The 9,031-nt window shown below is 44.8% G+C and overlaps 1 long non-coding RNA gene and 1 other non-coding gene across 3 annotated transcripts; one reads left to right on the forward strand and one right to left on the reverse strand.

Moving 5' to 3' along the window:
* Positions 1–207: 207 nt before the first annotated feature.
* Positions 208–280, reverse strand: TRNAT-UGU. Its single transcript has one exon. It is a non-coding gene; the product is annotated as a tRNA-Thr (tRNA).
* Positions 281–1,420: 1,140 nt separating this feature from the next.
* Positions 1,421–8,701, forward strand: LOC122460594. Of its 2 annotated transcripts, XR_006282005.1 has the most exons (4): positions 1,421–1,467; positions 3,721–3,783; positions 6,049–6,234; positions 8,123–8,701. It is a non-coding gene; the product is annotated as an uncharacterized LOC122460594 (long non-coding RNA). The 2 variants fall into 2 exon arrangements; XR_006282004.1 differs by lacking the exon at positions 1,421–1,467 and having other exon boundaries at positions 3,684–3,783.
* Positions 8,702–9,031: the final 330 nt, after the last annotated feature.

Consider the following 9,031-nt stretch of genomic DNA (forward strand, 5'->3'; position numbering starts at 1 on the left):
ATCTGTAAAACCCACTGAAGCTGTGTGGAATTCAGGACTGTCACTAAAAGAAAAGGAGTACTTGTGGCACCTTAGAGACTAACAAATTTATTAGAGCATAAGCTTTCCTGAGCTACAGCTCACTGTAACTATAAAAGCCTTACATACCAAAATGAGCTTGGCAAGGACACCCCCCCCCCCCAAACTATGCAGCCAAAAGCCGAGCAGAGGCCCCAGCGAGGATCGAACTCGCGACCCCTGGTTTACAAGACCAGTGCTCTAACCACTGAGCTATGGAGCCACCATCCACAAGCCTGCCTCAGTCGCACTAAGATGCCAGGCGACCTTGAGGTAACAGCCGAGGCAACCTCCAGCTCCGCCCCCGGGCGCCCTCTTTCAGCCCCGCGGCGGGGCTCGCTCGGATCCCGCAGGGGCAGGGGCGAGCTCGCCCTGCGCGTGCGAGCCACAGCGGCCCCCGCCGGCGCCGCTTCCTTTCCCCGGGAAAAGCGCAGTCCGGGCCTCGCTGGTACCAGCGCGGACCGCCCCGGGGCCGCCGGGCTGGCGCATTTACAGCGGCGCCCGCCGCGGGCCACGAGGCTCTAGCGCCACCCGCGCCCGCGCTTGTCAGTCGCGGGGCCGCGGGGGAGGCGTGGCGCGCGCCGGCTCCAGGCGCCGGCTCGCCTCGGGCTGCGTTAATGAGCCTTGGCCACCAGGTGTCGCTGCTGCATCAGCGGAAAGGCCGCTGCCTGCGGGGCGGTGCCGATCAGCCCTTCCCGGGCCGGCCCCTGCGCTGCGCCCCTGTTCCGCTGCGGAGCGGAGCCGGCGGCTGCTTTGCGGGGCTGCGAACTGCGCACCGCCCCCCACCCCCGCACGCTCATTACAACCCCGGCGTGCAAAGGGCTCCCGGGGGCGCCAGCGGCGGCCGCGGCTCCTCCCTCCCTGAGTTCCCGCGGCGCAAGGAGGCGGCTGCTCCTGCAAGCCTGAGCGATGATGCTCCGGGATCGAGAGTTGTCAGAGTCTCACCGATAGCTCACGGAAGCTTATGCTCTAATAAATTTGTTAGTCTCTAAGGTGCCCCAAGTCCTCCTTTTCTGTTTGCGATTTCTTCCGAGGCGGAGTAACGCCGCAGACCTTCCCGTCACACGGCCTGGGGCCCTGGCAGCACAGCACAGTCGCGTCTCTCACCCCTAAATCGCCAGCGCAAAAGGGGAGCGCCCCCCCAGCAGCTAGACGCCTGCATTCCTTTTACCCCTTCGCTACTATGTATAAAACGCACAACAACCCGGATGGTTTCAGAGTAGCAGCTGTGTTAGTCTGTAGTCGCAAAAAGAAAAGGAGGACTTGCATCCGACCAAGTGAGCTGTAGCTCGCGAAAGCTTATGCTCAAATAAATTTGTTAGTCTCTAAGGTGCCACAAGTCCTCCTTTTCTTTTAACAACCAGAATAGCTCCCCTCTGCATCAAAAAGATGGGGGGGCGCAGGTCTTAGGTACAGTAACAATCAGGTGCCCTCCTGGGGTAGCATAGGGCTGTCAGTCACCTCTGAGGTTCCAAAAACCAAGCCAGCGGTGATGCTGCTGAGCTCACACAACTGGACAGCGGGCATTGAGCACCCTTACAGATTTCCCAGCGGGACAGGTGGAAGAAGGCTAGGATGCCATGTTTCAGAGTAGCAGCCGTGTTAGTCTGTATTTGCCAAAAAGAAAAGGAGGACTTGTGGCATCTTAGAGACTAACAAATTTATTTGAGCATAATCTCACACCGATGACGTGAGCTGTAACTCACGAAAGTTTATGGTCAAATAAATTTGTTAGTCTCTAAGATGCCACAAGTCCTCCTTTTCTTTTTTCTAGGATCCCATGAGATTCCAGCGGTGAGTGGCTGGCTCTTGTGTCTTACTCAAACAGGCAGCTGGAGGACAGGAAGTCCTTGGCTTGGGCTCTGGGAGGGTAAGTGACACCTGTTCTCCCGCTACTTGATCCACCAACTAGCTCTGGACATCAGCTTTAGAAGAAGCTTTCTGCCCATTCTCCCAACCGTTGGCCACCTTCTTTGAAATTGATGGTTTTCAAGGTTAAAAGGTCGTTCTTACAATGGAGAGTAAAAGTTCCTCAGGACCCATCTAAACTAATCCCACATCAAGTACTGCTATTACCACCACTAACAAAACAGATTAAAGCAGATGCTTTTCTAAAAGCTTCATTCAGATGGTGCTGGACTAGGATTTTTATAGTACTGTACAGTCTGAATACAAATATATTATTTACCAAGCTACCACTCAGGCCTTCCATATATTGATATTTTCTGCTCCCTTCCTAGTTTCTTGTACTTCTAGTTTTATAGGGGGGAAAATGGGAGATGTCATAACCCTGGTTTGGATTAGAGCATTTTAAAGATAACTATTATTTATTGCAGTTACATCCAGAAGCCCCCAAGCAGAATCAGTGCCCTTAGTGGTCTGGGCATTATACTCACATATGGAGATGGTTCCTGCCCTGAAGAGCTTTACCACCAAAGAAATCTCTCATGTTCATCCCCTGATAATTTAAAATAAATAATGGAAGTAGATTATGGAAATAAATACTAAACAAATAGTATTTATTGGGAATTTATTTATGGCTATTGGGAAAGGAAGATTCACCAGGCAGTTAGATAGTAAAAACCATGCACTAAACAAAGCAGTAGGTGCAAGTCTATTTTCTGCTCTGCTTGACATTCATTACATCCATTTGAATTCAAACTACTCTGAAAACAAATTCTGTAAAGAAAATTGTTTAAAATTCATCATGAATTTCTCCTTAATTCTGCTGTAACCTTGTAAGAAATGAAACTCTGAACTTTGTTTTACGTTTGCTTTGAGTTTCCTAGTCATCATAAGAGAGGTAGAAAATTAATGTTAAAATCTCATCTAAATCTAATAATCACCCCCTGCTTGTTTATTACAGGAGACAGTTCTCCTCTGCATGATTTATAGATTGCAAGGCGAGAAGGGACCATTGTGATCACCTAATCCAACCCTCCTGTATACGCAAGCCATAGCACTTCACCCAAATAACTCCTAATGCATATCTTTTAAAAAACATCCAGTCTTGGTACATGATGATAAGCTGGACTACCTGCTTATTGGTCTTGAGAGGTACAATTCCTGCTAAAGACAAAAATGTCTATTCTTTAATAAGAAAAATGGTGCCATATTTACTAGGTAAAGTCCTAGTACCCATAAGAAAGACAGTCATCAAGAAATAATGGGCCCTTCCACCACTTAAATTAACCATGTTGAAAGAAGTAATACAGAACGCAAAAGATACTTTTTTAGGATATACAGAAAAACTGAGAATCACACAGAAAAAAAGTTTAAAAGCTAGCAGCATGGCCAAGAGATCGGACACTTAAGTTCCCACACCAACAGTGACTAAATGCAGGAGTAAAAGATGTTCAGCCTTTTCCCCAAAACCATAAAAAAGGAACATGTCTGCCATAATAATTCAGGGGGCTGGAACTGAAAGCAGTACCAAATGCCAATGGCAGAAATATATTTTCTGTGCCCTTTCGAAGGAACACTGTCAAGAGAAAACACATAATCATTAATTCTAACTTCTTATCTTTCTTGCTACCTTCTGAAATTATTACAACTAAGTATTTAAAACATTGATTCATTTTTCTCCAATCATGCTTTTTATTTAGTTTTTGTGCCTCGCTGATCTAGGACAGTAAAACGAGACTGATCTTTGTATGTTTCTAGAAGAGATGGGCCTGCTCAAGCCACAGAATTCGGATCTTGATCCAGAGGTTCCACAATCCAGAGGTGAGTCTCAAGTAGCCAGGAAGTTTGGAGGTTTCTGAATCCAGTATTTTGGAATAGAATAATTTCTAATTTATAGCCAGGTTTGCTTTCTGATTCTCATGCACTAGCACATTGTTACTGAGCTGGGATTCATACCACTGCAGGGAATGTTTAAATCCCCTCCAAAAAAATCCTGATTTTCATTGAAATTTAAAAATCAATACAACTTTTATATTCATAGGAATATTTTATAAACACCACTATCAACTTCCCCTCTACCAGACCCCACATCTTTCAAACAAATTCTCATTTTGGATCTAAAACAAATTGGCAGGGTCCCTTTAAAGAACAAATCATTGTTCATATCTTAACTAAACGTATCCCATCTTTTTATTACAGGACTAGGGTGACCAGACATCCCGATAAAATCAGGACTGTCCCGATATTTAGTTGTTTGTCCTGCGTCCCAACCAATGTACGGTCGAGACACCATTTCTCCCGATATTTTACTTCGGAGGTGCTCCGGCTTTTTTTTTTTTGCTTGGGGCAGCAAAAGACCTAGAGCCAGCCCTAGTAGGGGAGGGGAGCCTGTGGCTGCTCCCCCATGTGTCCCAATATTTTGTTCTTGTCATATGGTCACCCTATATAGGACGAAGTCCTCCACATGAAAAGCAATAATTTTGCTTGCCTGGGTTAAGCTACAGAAGTCAATTACAGTAATTACTCCATCACTGGCTGAACTGAGAAACACCCTTGGTTTCCTCAATGCATATGTATTGACAAGGCTAGTCCCTCAAATGCATTTTTAATCACCTTTTTATATGATGCAATCTCACTGAAAGTTCATTGCATTTATTTTTGTCAGTTCGTAATGGTGGGATTTATGTGAAAGGATTGAGGAGATTTTTCTATTAGCACACTTCATTTTAAGGGCCCCAATATATTAATGCTGTGAATGTTAATATCCTGTCCTGGAAGAGTAATTTTGATCTGCACATACTGGGCAAAGATTGCGGTTAGGCTAATGGAAGAAACTAGGAAAGTAGCTTTATGGATCAGAAGCCCAGCTAAACTGCAGGGATCTCATTTCCAGCTGATGATTTATCACTTGGTTTTGATCTTTTATGTCACTGTACAGAACAGGAATTGTACTGCATGTTGCCTCTTAATTAGTCTGAACTATCAAGAGAGATTTAGGCCCTGATTCTCTACTACTTTGTACCTGCTACAGTCATTTACACCTGTGCAAAGTGACTGTAAAATACCACCAAGTAAAAATAGCACTTTTCAAGCTTGATTCTCCTGCTGCTTACACCAGTTTTACACATGGACAGCTCAGCCTCATTCCAGGAAGTCACCCCTTAGTTACTCCATTATAAGTGAGAGGAGGATCAGGCCCTCAATGTAATGAGTTTGTGGCCTCAGTTCCAATGGACTATTATAGAGAGCTTGGAAACCACCACGACAACTGACACTACTGGAACCCTTGCTGGCAGTCTCAGCAGAGAAGCCATAGATTCAATTGGTTATAGACACTGCATTTACAACATTGCTCACAGACTTGGTCCCTTAGCCAGGGCTGAGGTACTTGGAAGAAAATGTGTCTGTTCTGTGAATCAAGAGAGGATTTTGGTATCATGCAGCATCTTTCAAGAGCATGAAAGTAATTTCCTTTCCATTACTCATAATTAATCTATGAATCTATCCAGAGAGATATAATTAATACTGTTGCATTATACACCTATAAAGATCCCAAGAAGACATCACCTGTATTCTTATTGTGCCAGTCTTTTTTCTGATATAAAAGAATTTCCCATGAGCAGATCAAGACAGATTCTTTCAAAGGGAATGCCACAATCTCTGTTTTCTCTCAGGATAATAAAATCACCCGATCACATTTCCCACTCTTTATTTTCGTCTGTATTCACTTTCCTTATTGGTTTATGCTTTCATTAGGGAGCAGGGCCAGGAGGAAGGCTCGGTGGGCAATCACTTGGTATATATTTAATAATATTCTATAAAAAGAAAATGCCAAAACCAGTTGTTCCTTATGAGCAAGCTGGTAGAAAATTAGTTCTCTATGGGATAGGGATGTTCATAAGAGATTTTCCACATCATTTCATAGCTATTCAGTTAAGAACAGGCATCACCCTTCATCTAGGGTCAACAGGTAATTTTTTCTGACACTGGGTGCATGCTGCTCTTGCCTTTAAACCGTGTCAAGGAAATGCAGGGAATATTATACTGACTTGCAAAACTGCATTAACCACAATGGTTTCTCTCCAGGAGAAGGTGATGCCTACTGAAATAATAGCCATGTGAGCTGTTGTGAAGTCTGACCGAATATTAACGTCCTTGCAAAGACTGAGTTTCTTCTGCCTGCTGAAGCAGAAAAATATTCTGAAGAAACACACACCATAACCTTAATATGAAAGATAAAATTAGCAATTCAAATGGAACATTAGAAGGAAGGTAAATCAAATACAGTATCACAGCAATACCTTTATGTTACAACATGGCAGGACTCAATTTTCTTGGATAGTCTCCAGAAAAAAGCCCATGGGGGAAAACTAATTGAAAATACTTTCAGGCAAACCCTATTTGGAATAAATGTAGGAACGTATTGCCATATATATATATATATATATATAAAAATTACAGAGTAAAGTATTTTAAAGAGTAAAAGCAAGTGCCTTTCCTAAGGCTTGGTCTACACTACGTAGTTAGGTCAATGTAAGCCGCCTTGCATCGATCTAGTTGTACAAGTGTCTACACAAATTTGTCTCGCAGCAGTGTAAGCGCCCTGTTACAGCGATGCAGTAACACCCCCTCCTCAAGCGACACTGAACCGTGGCCAATGTACTGAGGTTGAAGCGTGAGTGTAGACACTGCATTACTTATGGCAACCCTAACAGTCCTTCAGCAGCCATCCCGCAATGCCTGACACTACTCACAACTGGGAACTCCAGAAGAGCCCCCCACCCCTTTAATGCCCTGCACATTTTTGAAATGCCTTTTCCTGATTACTCAGCTTGGCAAGCACACCTAGCAGCTCTCCACTGCTGTGTGCAACTGCCCAACTGACTATGCTGACTATGTGCTCAAGACGCGATTCGGCTTGGACTAGATAGGAGAGATTGGCTCTACTGGACCCATGGGGAGAAGATGCTATGCACACACACTTACGAACCAGCCATAGAAATGTGGACATCTACGAACAGATTGTTTGGGGGATGCAGGAAAAAGGGTATGACAGCGACCAGCATCAGTGCTGTGTGAAAGCAAAGGAACTGTGTCAGGCATATCAAAAGGCTAGGGAGGCCAACAGTTGATCTGGTGCAAAACCACAAACCTGCATTCCACACTTGGTGGAGACCCCATCACCACCCCATCCACCACCGTGGGTACTGCTGAGGAGCCCAAGCCATAGGCTCCTAGCATGAACAGCGAGGATAAGGGCGAGGTGGAGGAGGAAGACAAGGAGTCCTAGAGACATACAACTGGGGGTCCAGCTATGCCATGAGCCAGGACCTGTTTGAGACTCCACTGCAGTCCTGGCAGGCAAGCACAGGAAAGCCTGATGGAAGGGAAGGAACCTCAGATACATGTGTAATTGTATTTCCCATTGCAATGAGATATTGATGATGCCCCCAACTTAACAGGACATAGCTATCAACTTTTCATTAATTTACTTATACTAGAAGTGGTAGTGGTACATCAAAGAAAGGTAACATTATCTGCTTTTTATTCCCCTCTAGAGTTACTCAAGGGGCCATGCAGAGCAGTTTGTTTATGTACACAGGGATTGTGTACTCAGGAGTCCCTTGACTCCTCCTGAGAGATCTCAATGAAACTTTCATGAAGGTATTCTGCAATCCTCACTGGAAGGTGTCTAGGGATGGCAGCCTTAGTTCTTCCTCCCCAAACACTTTCCCATGCCAGTCAGTGATAACTTTGGCAGGCACCATTGTAGTACACAGGCTAGCAACATATGGGCCTGGGTGACTTTGGGATCCAGCAGCAGCTGTGTTCTCTGTAACTTTGTTAACCTCAGGAGTGAGATATCAGCTAAAATCACAACCACCTGTGGAAAATGGTGCCCATATTCAGTGCCATTGCCCTATACTTATAGTTTCATGCAACTGTGCAATTCTGTCTTCCTTTCCCTCACATATGCTGGGCCATATTTACCATGTCTAGTGCTGTGAGTGGGGCCATGCACAAGCGCTCTGAAGCAGAGGTGTCAGTAAGTATGTCTTGTTTAAAACTTTAGGGGAGCAAGGGAAGAGAGTTCCAAATCTTAACTTTCTATTTCCATTGTGACTATACTGACAATGGTGCCTGTATGTTTTATCTGCAGCTGCTGCCATTGTTGCCTTGAGGCATTCCCCCTCCACACCTTTGGAATATATGAACCAGATTAGGAGGAGAAAGATGACGACTCAGGAAGACACAGTCTGTGAAATTTTGCCAGTGCTGCATCAGACTGTGAGCAAAGGGTGTGGAGGGTGAACATTGTAGACTGCCTGTCGAAGGAAAGAGCTTTCAGGAGAAAGGCCCAGGAGCCCTACCAGGAAAAGGAGAGTGAAATGCACCAGGACGTAATGGGACTTCTCTGTCAGCAAACACAGATACTACAGATTCTTGTGGACCAACAGTTGAGCAATCACAGGCTCGCCTCCCTTGGCAGTCCATGGAGAACTCCATTGCAGCACCTCCTTCCCCCACACCCCAACGTTCCACAAGGTATCAGGGGCGCATCCCTTCCCCTATCACTCCACCCTGGCGGACATTAAGGATAGCCACAGCTTCACATACACTGACCTGTGAAAGCCACAGTTGCTGTATGTGTAGGCAAAATGGACATGAATGTTCTTTCCCTTTAGTAAGTTCTTTTCCATTAACTTATTAAGTTCTTAATGTATTTGATTTTCAGTTGCACAGATTTTTCTTTGCACAGGTTTTGTTACTGAATAAAATTATATTATTTGGAAAAAATTCTTATTTTTTAGTTACAAAATACACTGCAGACTGTCTAGCAATTCTGAAACCACCCCATTACTTATTATTCTACAGTGTGACACAATGCATAGGATCAGTGACAAACACAGCGAGCACCACAAAAATAGGTGCATTGACAGCGGTATATTGATTGATGTACACCAAGCACAACACAATTCCTAACAGACCCCAAAATAGCAGGGCCAGACAGAGCAAAATACATTACTGTGGCTCGCTGTTAAAGTGCTCTTTCAAAGCCTTCCTGAGC

This window comes from Dermochelys coriacea, chromosome 6 (assembly GCF_009764565.3).
Source record: "Dermochelys coriacea isolate rDerCor1 chromosome 6, rDerCor1.pri.v4, whole genome shotgun sequence".
Taxonomy (NCBI): domain Eukaryota; kingdom Metazoa; phylum Chordata; order Testudines; family Dermochelyidae; genus Dermochelys; species Dermochelys coriacea.